Source organism: Nanorana parkeri, unplaced genomic scaffold (assembly GCF_000935625.1).
Source record: "Nanorana parkeri isolate BGI_ZX_2015 unplaced genomic scaffold, ASM93562v1 scaffold1260, whole genome shotgun sequence".
Taxonomy (NCBI): Eukaryota; Metazoa; Chordata; class Amphibia; order Anura; family Dicroglossidae; genus Nanorana; species Nanorana parkeri.
Genome location: NW_017307528.1, coordinates 479125 through 494093, shown reverse-complemented (window position 1 = coordinate 494093; position 14969 = coordinate 479125). Strand labels below are relative to the sequence as shown.

Here is a 14969-nt window from a genome sequence, read left to right as displayed (position 1 = left end):
AGAACTATGGTATAAAAAGGTTACCCTATAGTTTTCTTTTAATTAAAAGTTTAACGCAGGCAAACGGAAAAATACATGGATTAACATATGGGAGTTGTTTTTACACTCCAAAACATTCATGTTTTTGTTCACAACCCCGTCATATAGCACGCCCATGTGGATGACACCACTTGTTGTTAAGAAATTGTGGTGTTCCCTACTTTACCGGAAGCTTTCTTACTGGACAGTAAAGGAGCAGCAGCAGACTGGTGAGGTGACACTTCTGCTCACCTTGCTCTTGTCTTCTGTGAAGTATGTTCCTTGTTAACACATTTGCATGTAGCTCACTTGAATGGCTTTTAGTCTGAGTGCTGCTGTATAGGGGATTGCACCCCTATAATCTACTTGAATAATAAAAACAAAGCACCTGAGATAGAGGGTGACTTCCCGGTGGCAACAAGGATTTAAAATCTCTTAAAAAGCACAATTCTTTCATGGGGGATCTGTCGATAGATGCAACTTTAAGTCCCACTAATAGTGCCAATCTTAACTTGCCTTTTCCATGAGCCAGTGTTGTCCTGACTATCTCCTTGGTCCAGTGCTGGCAATCCCCCTCAGATAAGAATGACACTCTTTCCATTTCCTGTGAGCCCAGCCTGTCATTTACACACTCCTCAGCGGGCATGTTATTGAGCAGGCTGCGCTCTGCGTACTCCAGAAATGAGTGACGCTCACACATCAGTCCATGAGTGCTGCTTAGTCCTTAAATTGTTGGGGATGAAGTCACTGGCATAAGACCTAAAGAAGAAGAAAAAAAAGTATGAATAAGGTTTTTAAAGAAAAATAAAAAGGGAGCTTTGGTTGAAGTGATGAGAGGGCAGGTAAATAGTCAAGTTCCAGAAAAAAAAAAAAAAGTCCTACGCTAACAAGTAAATAGTAGGAACATAAAGATACCACATGTTACTTTCTGCATTATGAGAATAGTCCTGACAGGGCTGCGCATAGATGCCCGCAGTGTTTTTTTTGCCCGCAAATGGCTGCGTATGGAGCCGTACTTTTGCACTGCGTAAAGATGCGCAAAAAGAAAAGGAACCGAGATGCGTTCTGGATCGGAATTTCTGCGTCTTTTACGCACGTGCGCACATGTACAGTACATTTAAGTTTCTATGAAGAATTATGCATTCTGGGATTGCATACAATTCACGCATATGTGCACATATACACATTTACAAATATGCATACAATTTTGCTCTTGCGTTGTGTGTGAATGAGGCCTAAGACGGAACCCTTTGGAAACAGGTCCACTTAACGCCCCCTCCACAGTAGCACATACTTAGCTTTCCAAAGCTTCCCTGCCGCTCTGTTCATCCGTAAGGAGCAAGAAAATTCCCATTGCTTCTGGGTCTGGAAGAACATGTTACTGTCGCCCCGACATCTTTTGGGACAGCCTTGTTGATGGGGCTAATACTGTTTCTTGGTCATAGTGAGACAGACCTCAGCCCTGTGTAAGCTCAGACTAGAGCTACTTACAGAGCGCGTACAGAGGGTTTTCTTTCCTCGCCGCCAGCAGCTGAATGGAGCAAAAGACAAGTAAGTGCTGCTTGGGGGGGTATTAGGTCTCGTTCCCACCTAGGCGTATTGCATATGAGCGTCTGTCGCGCGTTTCCGAAGGCTACTTGGCTGTAGCCCAATGGAAACGCGCAACAAAACGGCCCAAAGTAGTACCTGTACCTTTTCAGGCGTGGGCCGCTTTGTAGCGCGTTAGGGACGGTGGGAAATACGCCAAGGTGGGAACGAGACCATTGAATACAATGGGATTTATATTTTTGAGCGTTTTGTAGAGCGTTCGTCGAGCGTAGAACGCGCTACAAACCGTTCAGGTGTGAACGAGGGCTTAAAGTGTTTTGTCCTGAAAGCACAGGCTCAGTTTAGGCACACATTCTCCATGTTAGGCCTGGCAATAAGGCACTCTTGCACCAGAATCTGTGCTTTGTGGAGAGCTGACAGACCCCCCCCCCTAATGACAGAGGTGAAAATGGAAGGTAGTTATCATTCTTTCCATCTTCCAGTAAATGTAAAACTATATTCAGTTATTCTATGTTCAGTACATGTTTAGTTTAAATATAAAAATCACTTCTATTCCTTTTAGTTGTTTATTCTTCCACTTGGTGGTGCTGGTGGACTGTAATGTAATATTATAGGAGCCTGTAGGAGCCCTGAGCCAGTCTTGGCAGTTTATGAACAGACACTGAATGGCTCAATGATGCTCACAGGTAAAGCAGCCATCTTGTAGCGTCAGTCTGCACGCCTCGGTGACTTTCCAAGTTTTCTGGAGAGCCTAAATAGTGTCAACTTTCAGCACTGAGCACAAATGACTAAATCTTGGCAAATGATGTTTCGTATGGCAGACCTGTGCATGAGTGATTCCCCCGTCTATTATAAGCATCTCACGGCCTTTGCGGAATCGGAATACTGACCTGTAACTTCAGAGACTGTACGTTCTAGATAAACCTGACCAAGACGCTTACAGATCATTCTCGAAAAGCTTCTCCTGCTTCTTTTTCTTTTTTTTAATTGTGATTTATTAGAGATGCATTTACGGAAACCAGGTCCAAAAAATAAATAAAATATATATATATATATAGCTAGTGCTGAATAGGAAACGCCTCTGCCAACAGGTCAGCCAGAAGATACCTGCTTCTTCTAGGTATGCGTTGGTCTCCTTAATTCCCACAATGAAGCATTGGGCTCCAGAATGGACCGTTGCCAGACTCAACAGCTGTTGTTTTTGAGGTCAGGTTAGCAGCATCTGGAATTTTTTGAATACAGTGGATTCAGACGTTCCATATTGTTCTGGCTGCATTCTCGTTCCAGGATGAGAACTGCACTTTCTAAAACAAGCGGGCAATTGCAGCTCACATGTTTGTTGTTGGAGATGAAAGTGACAGTAAACTCATTCAAATGCATTCAAGTAACTTCGCTATGAACAAAAATGTATCTTATTTGTGTATCACTCAACTGTAGATCCTCAAATCATCTCTGAATTGGTGCCGACACTGTCCTTCCTTCTGGAGAGTGGCTACTTTTGTTCCCCATGGTCCCTGTGTGTGTTGTAAAGTAGTCACCGCTCCGAGCTCGCTCTTGTGATGGACTACAATCTCACGTTTGTTCATTTATATTGGGATTGTAGTCTATCACGTGAGCTGACCAAACACCAGACTGAAAATTCCTGCAAGACCAATATTGCACAGACTCTGCTCCAGAAGGACCTTACAGTCTAATTTTCCTGCCCCACTGCATATATGCACATATAGGACTGATCTGCTTAAAGGAGAACTATGGGGTAAGTGTTTTTCCCCATAGTTCTCCTAAGGGTCACGGGAGGACACACTAGCATCCTCCCGTGACACAAAGCTCCGTGTACTGAGACGCCGCAGCCGGGACTGATCCCGACGTTACTGTGGAGATCCACCCAGCTGCGTGATTGACAGCCGGCTCTAGAGGCAGAGCCAGCTGTACCCGCCCCCTCCCCTGTCCATTCCGCCAGTCAGTGCTGGAGGATGGGAGAGGGGGCGGGATCCCTGCAGGGAGCCGTGAGTGACAGTTACAGCTCTCTACAGGGAGATGATTAAGAAGTGAGCGAGTGACGATGTGTGTTCACTTCCCGATCTATTGAGCCGACGTGTGACAGCTTCATTGTCACACATCGGCTCGAACTATGAGGCTGAGTGATTTTCACTCACCTCATAGTTCTCCTTTAATGAACAGAAAACCACAAATGCATGCCAATAGTGTGCTTGGTGGAAGTTAAAGCTAGGACCCCAATGCTGAAAAGCGCCAACCACTTCATAACCATGTACGCAGGCAAGTCTGTTGTAGCTCTAACTTCTCTCTCCTGAATTGGATAAAATGGCATCATCTTTACACATATAGCTAGATCTACTGTATGCTGTAAGTAGCTCAGCCCTTATCTTGGTGCTGCTGGTAGATATAATGTATGTAGCCTAGCTTCACGTATATATATCCCACTCTCCTTCCAGCTGTGGATGTAAATATTGCCAGCTGGGTATAGAGAATTCTTTTTCCCATGATGAGTCTTTCCGAACTGACATATAAAAAGCCGTAGGGTGTGATTTGCCGCAGGCATTCATTTGGATATAACAATTAGAGGCATAAGTTATATGTTCAGCGTTGACACAAAAACTGTTCTTAATAACACATTGCAAAAGTCAGGACCTCACAGTGAGCAGAGCTTATAGAGGAGATGAGACCTGTTCCCTGACAGAGATGGAAAATGAGAGGTTTCACACACCACAGATTGGAGGTGCTAGGTTAATTATCTCTGTTCTGGTTAATGACTCTATTGCATGCTTAATGAGCAAAGGATGGTTGACTGATATTGTTGGTGGTGCATCATATGATGCGGGCATACAGGTGGAGGGAAGGCTGTTTGGTGGCATTCATTTGTTCATTTGAATGTATTGTAAAGACAGTAGAAGCAGTTTTGGTAGCGTGACCATGTTTGTGATATATTATCCATGGATCAGTATGTAGCAACACTGCGGGGTGGACAGACATTATATGAATGTACCAGTGGCAGGCGGTATTCCAAGTAGGGCTGCAACTAATTTATTATTTTCATAATCGATTAGTTGGCCGATTTTTTTTTTTTTTTTTTTTGATCGGATTAAAAAAAAATTAAATACCGTCCTTAATTTAAAATAAAATACACAAATGAAGTTTTACAAACATAAAGTTTACTGCCGAATGAAACTGCATGCTCAATTTTTTGCAGTCACACTGCACTGGAATGCATAGCATTGCAGTACCGTGCATTCCAGTGTGGGCGATCACACTGTGGGTGGAAGGCACGTTTGGGGTGCCATTGAAATGAATGGAACGGTAGTGCACCTCCCGCAGCACAATTCCGTCAGGCCGAAATGAAATTACTTTTTTTCCCACCTTTTTTTATAATTTGTTTTTTAAAAATAAATAATTGTATTGCTTGAATAGCTTCAGCCCAGGAATGACAGCTGCCAGTGGCAAGATTCCGCAGGCAACAGCTGCATTTAAATACAGCAGGTAGTGGGCAGATGCAATAGCCAGCCTGCTATTGGTCATTTCAAATTGCAATAGCCAATAGCAGGCTGGCTATTGCACATGCCCACTACTTGCTGTGCCCTCCTGCCAGCGTGGAGGAGAGAGCTAGGGGATCCAACCAACTAATCAATAATGAGAATAGTTGACAACTATTCTTACTATCGATTAGTTGGTTGCAGCCCTAAATCCAAAGAGTTGGTAAGATGGGAAATAGGGCTAGTGCCTTTGTTATGCTAGGCAGCTATTGTATTTTTGCTGTCGGGTACATCAATTATTCAATTTTTTGAAGCCTTTTAATAGTTTTTTTTTTTTTTTTTTAAATATCCATTGTAAAGTTTCATCTGATTTTACATTTCGCCTTCCCTCGCTTCATTAACATGCTAATTATATATTTTAAATCCATTTGATTTTAATTGCATACCTTATTTTTAGCCACGTGACATCAACATTGGGTCTGCGTGCTTCCCTATGCAATGCAGGCATATCATAGCTGGTGGGAAGGGCCGGCAGGGTGCTTGCCGTGCCTCGCCTCCATTATTCCTCTCAAGATCAATCAGCTCTGACGTAAGCAGTGGCCTAGCTCATAGGAGTAGTGCAAATATCAAAGCACCTACATGGGCGGATAGCAGTCTGGAGGAGCAGGTGCTTTCGTAGACAGACCGCATTAGCTAACCACCCTAAGTAACACCCATATGTGATGCTGAGCCTCAATGATTGAAAGGAGCAGGCCAGGGATGGTAAGGTTTGGAAGGAAAGAGTTAGTTAGATGCCGAGAAGCCAAGGAAAATGGTGGATTTCATCTGATGGCAGCTTTTAATGCACGTTATGACAAGTGAAATCACAGTGTGTAGTGAAATAAAGTGAGCAATTTCAGTCCAGGAGATGAGCCGGTACAACTGCAAGACTGAAGGGAAGGCCGGAGTACAGCTTTAATGAAGCATTTGTTTCTTGACTTGACTAGTCATGTCTAACCTCTGCTGGGCTGTTGCTGGAATTCATAGTGCCATCTGCATTTTTTGTCTCCCGGGCTCATGGGATCAGCTTCTATTACAGAAAACTGTTCCGGCGTTGTGCCCCCTCCCTCTCCATCTTCTTAGCCATTCTCAAAGCAAACCCGCAACGTCATCACAAGGCCATGCTTTGTGAATGGCTAAGGAGATGGATGGGGTAGGGGCACAACACCGGTACAGTTTTCTGGCTTTGAATATGTAATAGTCAATGTGCTTGGAGTTGGGCTTTAAATGCCAGCTTCACTTGGAATAAATATAATCGATTTGGGTGAACACTAGGGATGCACCGATACTGGTTTTTCTGTATTGAGTATGGGTACGGATATTTATCTTTCAATACTCGCTGATGCCGCATACCGATACTGGTACTTCCGTTAGCATGGAGCCGGTTTCCCACCCAATCGGGAAGCCGGGCAGCGTGTCATTACCTGCCGCCCGGCTTCTTAATTGCCCAGGAAGCCGACTCCATACTGTTTGGCCAGCTCGATGCTGATTGGCTGGGGAGTCGGCTTCCCAGCCACTCAACATCGAGCCAGCTTCCTGGCTAATCGGGAGGCCAGGCGGCGAGTCATTTCCCGCTGCCCGGCTTCCTCATTGGCCAGGAAGCCAACTCCATGTTCCCTCGTGGCACTGCCGGTCAGAGGAAATCTCCCTCTGACCTGAAATTCCAGTACCGGAGGTATGTATCGGAGCATTTGGCTAAATACTTGTTATCCGCACCGATACTAGTATCGGTGCATCCCTAGTGAGCAGTAATGGGGTCAATGAGAGATGTAAGAATTACTGGAAATCAACCCGCTGGCAACTAAAATGCAAAATATAAATATACTGTATGGTTTGGATCCACCTGCTTTAAAAGTAAACCTGAAATGGGAGGAAAACATCCTTTAGGGTCTGTGTCGGTGGGCTGTGGGCTTGTACCAATGGCATCAGGGCCTCTTGTAGTCTCCATCATGGCTGCAGGTGACAACACAGTAGTGCAGTTGGAAGATAGTTGTCACTTCACATGATGACTTTCCTGAGGAAAAGCATTGGTGGAAGCGTCACCAAATACTATTCCAATAAAAGTTGCAGATTGGAACAGATTGATAACAATTTTTAAAATCCCAGTATGTTGGCTTATATGATATTTTAGTAATTGGGTTTAGATTTACTATAACTGGCAAATTTAGATTTAGAACTTGGCAGAGTTCTTCTTCAAGGTATGATTCCTCTCTGGAGATATTCTGTATCATACATTGTAATGCTCTGTTGCTTCTGTTTCCATTTGCTATCGTATGCTTAAGGCCTTGTGATCATAGGGCTTGCAGAATTGTTTTGGTTGGAGATGTGAATGGACACACATGGGCACCGTAAAGATCAATGATTCGTTTTGGCAGCATCACACTGAGATTGCCCCTGGCAACATGACCTTGAACACTTGCAGGCAATCGCTAAAGACTGACTCTCATAGCGGGAAAGCTCAGGGGAAATGTGACTTGATTGATTCCTCTCATCTCATATTATTCAATTTTAAGTGATTTGTAGATATTGTCAAATAAAATCAAGCACTGGCTCCTGAGTCGGCCATTACTGGAAGCACAGCTGATAGAACATTTTGGAATGACACTAAAGGTGGCCATAAGCTCCTTGTAAGAAACCAATAACAGAGGACTCGTTTTCTATGTCGATAGGCTGAGGTTTTGTGTGGGGTAACCCAGGGCTGGACAACTTGTACTCGCGGTATCGCTGTGCATTAAAGTGCATGGAAACTAGAGCTGCAGCTAACGATTATTTTCAAAATCGATTAGTTAGCCGATTATTACGTTCGATTAATCGGATAAAAAATAAAATACATTTTAAAAAATGGCTCCAGTGATGGACTACTAGTTTGTATTGAGATTGCACTCCATCACAGGTGCAAGCTTGGAGCGGTGGAAGTAAAAAAAATTAAAAAAATAGTGTGGTGTGCAATATAGTGAAAAGGAAAGTGTAAAATTATACAGCAATGAATGCAGAATGCACCGACTATAGAGGAATACAAATCCCAGCAATACATTATAGAGCACCATGTGTGGGAAAGTGCAGGCTTACCTGAGCAGTCTTCCAGCAATTTGCTTCTGAGATCGGACCTGTCTATCGGCGGCTGTCATCCCCCACACCTGCTCCTCCTTACTCCATCTCCCCGTGTCCCTGTGCCGATCGTGGATGTGGGCGGGCGGTGAATGTGAGGCGGGGAGGAGGTGCGGCGTAAAGAGCGTGGATGCGGGCGGGTCTGGCAGCGGCGAGCGTGAGGTGGGGAGGAGGTGCGCCGCGCAGCGTGTGTGGAGCTGTGAACAGGGCCAACTGATCGGAAGCCGATTAATCGATTATTGAAAAAGTTGACAACTTTTTCAATAATCGATTATAATCGATTATGTCGATTTAGTTGTTGCAGCCCTAATGGAAACCCAATCCATAAACATCTGATTTACTCCCTTTTGGTCTGGTAAATATACTATTTAAAGTGCTGTGTTGTAGTGGTTTGATTAAATGCAAGAAAAAAAAAAAAGCCAGTTGATCCTGCCAGAAACCTAGTGAGCTGATAATTTCTGTCCTCTTTGCAACTGTTGAATGTTACACGTTCATAGTGTTCCCAGTGCTCTCTTTGGACTAGAAAGCACCCCCATATCATAGAAATGAGGACGGGTTGGCCAAAATCTTAAATGTTTTCTTTACATAATCTCAAACGTGTACCTTTTTTTTTTTTTTAAGAATAATTTTTCAAGTCATGTGACCTGTGTTCTTTCCTCCCTTCATCAAGATGGGCAGGTGGAAGGAGATTATTGGTGCTCCTAGGTGACAGTGATGTGCTGCCACCTCTAGGACCTCTGAGTGTGCGAAGGGCAGAGCTAAAAAGCATTGTCAGGGTAGTTTCCAATTGGCAGCTCTGACTTCATGTGTACATAGTCATTGCCCTGGGGGGCTTGTCCATGACCGCCTGGACTATGCGGGACAGCATGGAACCCAGAAGAACAGCTGTTGCATGGAAATGGGCTCCATTAGTAATGCCTAAGGGCAGGTTCACACCTTTTTCTGGATTTTTGGGGGACCGCTGCAAGACCTACAGATAGCCAGGAAAAGAGCAGCACAATGCTTGCACCTAACAGACATAAACTTACCATAGTTGTTCTTTTCAGAGCTGCTCAAATGATCATAACCAGGGACAACCTGGGCAGCAATGCCTCTCCACTTGTCCATCTTCCTATTATTGTTCTTATATTGCCCATGCCTCGTATCATACAGCTCTGGGCAGGCTTCCACAAGTTCTGCAAAGACTTCGGTGTCCACTTCAGCCATCATGATTCCTATCTTCGCAAATCTCTCTCCCCACAGAAACTGGAAGTCCGTGGGTGATGAGATCATCCAAACCCGCCAAAAAAAGTGTTTTTCCCCCTGCTGCGTTCTGGTTGCGTTTTTGACGCGTTTGTGCGCGTTCCAGACCAAACAAAATGGGACAGGCAGTATTTGTCTGGTCTGGAACTGACTGCTATGCTGTGAACTGAGGCCAAGAAGAACATAGGGAAACATTGGGATGCATTTTAGGTCCAGAAACAATCTGGTCTGGAGGTGGTGTGAATGGGCCCTAAAGCTGCAAAAAGAGAGATTAAAGAAGATTTTAGACACCACTTCACAATGTAAGTGATTTAAATGAGAACTATGGGGCCAGGGCTTTTCCCCATAGTTCTCCTAAGGGTCACGGGAGGACACAAACTAGCGTCCTCCCGTTACCCAAAGCTCAGTATACCGCGAGCTGTATACTGAAACGCCGCAGCCGGGACAGATCCCGACATTACTGTCTGGATCCACCCAGCTGCGTGAGTGACAGCTGGCTCAGCCTATCTAGAGGCAGAGCCAGCTGTATCCGCCCCTTCCCCCGTTCGTTCCGCCAGTCGGCGCTGGAGGATCAGAGCGGGGAGGGGGAAAAATCCCTGCAGGGAGCTTGGAGTGACGATCACTGCTCTCTTCAGGGACAGGATCGAGAAGTGAGCGAGCGCCGGTATGTGTTCGCTCACTTCCCGATCTACTGAGCCGACCTGTGACAGTCTCATTGTCACAGGTCGGCTCGAACTATGAGGATGAGTAATTTTCACTCGCCTCATAGTTCTCCTTTAACTAAAAACTGTAAGGCAGGAGTTGGGCTTTATGGTCATAGGGAGTAATTGTAAGACATATCGTGTCTGTACCCTCTCCCAGCATTGACATACTAAGGCCCCGTTCACATATAGCGACTTGTCGCGATATTGCGCTATCCCGGCCGCTGCAAAGGTATGTCGCTACCTGTGAACGGGGTCTTAGGAGCGTCCAAATGACACCAGGATGCTACCAAGGGCTGTGATGTTTTGAGGCCTTCTGCATTTTGAGAAAATGAAAGTCCTAGTTTGTCCTTTCATCAACATCTAGCAAGGTATGCTGGAACTTGTAGTTTTTTTGTACCATCTGAAAGGTTACAGAGCACTCAAACCTTTTTATGAGCTCTCCAGGAAATGAAAGTTCATCAGACCGGGGTCAGTCGGGCTTTCCTGGCAGCATCCAGATGTAACCGTTCTTGTCAGTGAGCATCCACCGAGCAGGCAGGTGCTGCCCTCATTCTCTGGAATCTCTGCAAGGGGGTCGAGTTATATATAGAAGCTGGTGGTTAAATCTTTAAGCTGGCCGTAAACTGCTGGATTTCTTCGTTTCCAGACATGCAGGAGATCCCCAGTTCCCCCTTATGCACTTCCACCATTAATAATCTGCCGGGTGACCCCCCCTCCCATAGGAAGTGTAAAAGAATGAGGGTTTATCATTCTGAGTCTATCGGAGAATAATCCAGCTTCTTCATACGGTGTCTGTAGCCGCTGGCGCTCACAATGCAATATCTTTTGCCCCGTAAATGGCCGAGTCGTTGAACATCTTGTCTGATGTATGGCCGCTTTAGGTTGCCTTGGGCTCTTGGCTTCCTATCTCTGATGTCTAATTATCAGCCTCAGTCAATATCTCTCTATATACTTTTATAACAAATTCCAGGTTTGCTACTTGTAGGCTGCCAGGCGAATCTAGAAAGGGCCCCATACTTCACATCTATCGTCCTTCATATGAAGAAATAACGATTCATTTCAGCTAGTATAATGACTTGAAATATGTTTCCATGTGTAGCCGCCATGCTTCGGCTGAAGGCTGCAATTAGGTTCATGTCTGCTCTTTTTAAAATGATAAGCGTACTTTTAATAGAATTGCCACTTCAGAAATATTTACAGCAGATGGCTACATGTAATAGTGAACTTTTTCCTGTGGAAGCCAGTTTAGAAGCATTTGGTCTGTGCATGCCCCACTGCTCATGTTTGTTGCGGAGTTATGGAACCTGCGTAAAAGGGGGGCATGATCTTGCCCAAACCAGCCCATCACTGACCCAGCCAGATGACGTCGGAGATTAGTAGGAAAAGTTTTTCCAATATTGCCCAGACATGCTTAATACAGTAAAACAGAGGAGTGTGAAGGAGCCTTTGCAGGGTGATGGGCGCTCAGGTTGGGTGTCCCCAGTAGTTTGATGGTCACTATTAGGTTACATTGGGGCAGAGTCTGAAACACTGCTTGCAGGGAGCATGCCTTGCACCTATTTGATGCATTGTTTACATAGTTTGGCTGTTAAAACAGATATTTGATTTTGTCTTCCCTTGTCTTAGCAGCATACATTGATTAAAAAAAAAAATGAGCAGCTGTGCCGTATGCGCACTCCACAGCGCTAGAGGGCCACATTTTGGCTCCCATTGGTTCTCCTAACTTCAAACCTTACAGCTGTTGGGATGACAAGTCTTCTGACCCTGATTGTTGTGTGGCGGGGCACAGCCGCCTGCCTCATAGGAAAGGAAACTCATCTGAGAAGCGCTCGCTGTACTTAAACGGCTCCCTCTGGGGGCAGAGATGGCAGATAGTTGGCAGAACCTCGTCTCTGGGGGCACAGAAGCAGGAGGATAAACCTTGCATTGGGACATCAGTGTGTCCTGAAACTGCACAGTACTCATGTTTCATTTTTTGTTAGGGCAGACAACAAGGCTTATAGCCGTACACAAGGCCACATAAAATTAAATTCTGAATCATGTTGAGTGGGAGGTTTTAATAATAATTGCAGAAGTTATTTAAAGAGCAACTCCAGGTTAATACTGTCCTGGAAACACTGAAACTGAGTCATCTTGATCATGTTTAACAGGACTTTAATAATCTTTGCCTGGCTTCGGATAGGCCTGGCTTCGGATAGGACTGCAGACTCTTGCCAGTCGTTCTGTACTGTTCAACTTCAAACCTAGAGAATCTCATTCCTCTGCATGTAATGCTGCTTGTGAATGAAGGGGAGAAAGTAAAGTGTATATATGGGAAAATGACATACTCAGTACTCTGTAATACATGCACATTTGACCACGTTTTGACTCTTGAAAAACACTGCAAATACAGACAACACTTATGCGTTTACATCCAGAGCCAAACTCCTCTCACTGCTGGCCATGCCTGTGTAGTAGAGCCCCATAGAAATCTGGGGGCCATTCTTCCTGCATATCCCAGCCGGGAGATGGGGGGTAGATGAGCCCCATAGAAGTTTACAGGGCTGTACTGCGCAGGCACGGCCAGCTTTGAGAGTAGTTTGGCGCAGGATGTAAACCAACACGGGAGGTCCCGGGCACCAGATTTCACTAAGCATGCATCTGCGTTCTATTCTCATAGTTGGACCTTCTACCTTTTGGTACTTCATGGCCTCTATTGTGTTCAGAGGTGTGTATGTTGGATGCTTTTTCCCCTTGCCTTTCTCCATTCACACCAGATGCGTTTTTCCTCGCATTCTCAACACAGAAAAAAAAATGCATGAGAATCAATGATGGACGTTCGCATTGCATTGGCTAATCCGCACTGAAAAAAGTAGAGCATGGTCTAATTTTTTAAGTGAAACAATGCGGACAAATGCAATGCACAAAAAATTAAAAGGTTGATATAGAAAAACAAAAGCTAGAAATAGGGAAAAAAAGCATTGCAGCATGGCGCGACACGGCTCCACATGCATAAAAACACACACACCAGCACATGGGGCGAATGTAGCACATCCTAATGCTCCGCACTGTGTAATTGCATGCACTATGGTTGGCCGCGGGAGTGGTGGATTGGGCTTTGCTGCTTCGATTTTGTATTCTGTTTTTGTTCTTTAAACAAGATCAATAAAATGATTAAAAAGAAAAAGCATGCATGTGTTCAGTGGTTGGGTGGGCTTTGTAATGTCAGCAGAGGGGAGCAGAAAGATTAGGTGCACTTTTTCTTTAACATACCTGTTGATCCTGCTAGCGTCTTCTGCTTCCTGGGGTTGACACAGCTAGCCACAGAGGTTGCTTGAAGTGTTAGCATTGTCAGCCCACCCTTTGTGCTTTTGCATTTATACTACAACGCCCATCAATGTAGTTGGCCTGCACCTTCATTGGCAACCATGCCTCCTGGCCCACCCAAAGTGTTTGAGCAATAGAGGCTTCTCTAGAGATGACAACTTTCTACGGTACATCGGGATGGACGTTGGTGAAAAAAGACAAGTGCCAACACTAGTCTCTGCCCAGAGCCCTTGGAGCTAGGATCCCAGGAGACAAGATAGTGGTCACATAAAAAGATATTTTACAAGTTCTTTGTTTTTTAATTAATGAGGGAACTTCATGACATTGTTAAACATGTGATTTTTTTTTTTTTAAGAAGCCTCAAAAAAAAGGATGAAACAGTTTTAAAGCTTCAGGGCCCATTCACACCACATGCGTTGGACTGCGTTGCTCAACACAGGCCCAACGCAAAGGCAACCGATATTTCCAATAGGCACAGTTCACACTAACTGGACGATGATGTGCACTTGGTGAAAATGAAACATGCTGCTTTTAAACGTGGCACAACATAGTGCAATGCATGACAAGGTGTCACGGCACTCTGTAGCACGTTAAACACAAAGAGGGGAACTGGAGCGCCTGGGCATGGCAACCAATCAGCTTCTCTTTTTCATTTTCAAATCTTCACTGAACAAACTGAAGAGAGAAGCTGATTGGTTGCCATGCACAACTGCTCCAATTTTTGTCAGATTTGATAAATCCCCCCAAAGTATTTTGGCTTCGGCTATTGGGGGAAAAAAAGCTCATCCTTGCAACCCATTAGGATCGCATGTCAACTCAAGTGCGTTTAATGGGTGCTACTTGCAGTTTACATGGTATGAATCCAGCCTTAGTCCCTGTTCACGCCTATGGTTGTGTTTTTAGCCTGTGTGCTTTTTCAAGCTTTGATGCATCTGTTATATGTGGTTTCTGTGTTTTGCAGGGGGGAGGCTTGTCACCATATGATGGAAAAACATAAAAGAAGCATGAACCCCATGTTTTTTATGTACTTCTTTAGATTCCATCAGGCCCCCCCAACAATAATGTGCATAAACTCTGCGTTTCATTGCTGCCAAAATGGAACCACTGGAAAATATCCCCAACAGGGACCCAAGTAGCTATAAATTCCTGACTGATGTTCGTTTGATAAAGAATGTGATTATAAAGGCCTATTGAGACCCCATTAATGAAGGGATTACTTTACTTTGCTCTGTCAGAAATTTTTAGGGATGTAGCTGTATCATACACTTGTCAATAGACTTCCCTTGTTCCCACTGGAGGATAATCCATAAATTTGTTGGCAGTCCATTTTTCTAGCTGATTTTTTTTTTTTTTTTTTTTACTCTTTTAGTAGCTAAATATATTGCTGATGCAGAAAATAGCTGTAATAACAGTCCTAAGACTGCAGCCTGTTAATTTGCTGGGAATTGATGTCGCTGAGACTCAATAGCTAAGGCTGTAGTCCCAGGAATACATTTTATCGGCTTGCTAAGGTACA

At 44.5% G+C, this 14969-nt stretch overlaps 1 protein-coding gene across 1 annotated transcript in view; it reads left to right on the top strand.

Moving 5' to 3' along the window:
- The window catches only part of AMBRA1 (autophagy and beclin 1 regulator 1), a gene marked incomplete at its 5' end in the record, with an annotated part of 92498 nt that overhangs the window by 16961 nt on the left and 60568 nt on the right, over nucleotides 1-14969 (top strand). The gene's annotated exons all lie outside the window — the stretch shown is intronic.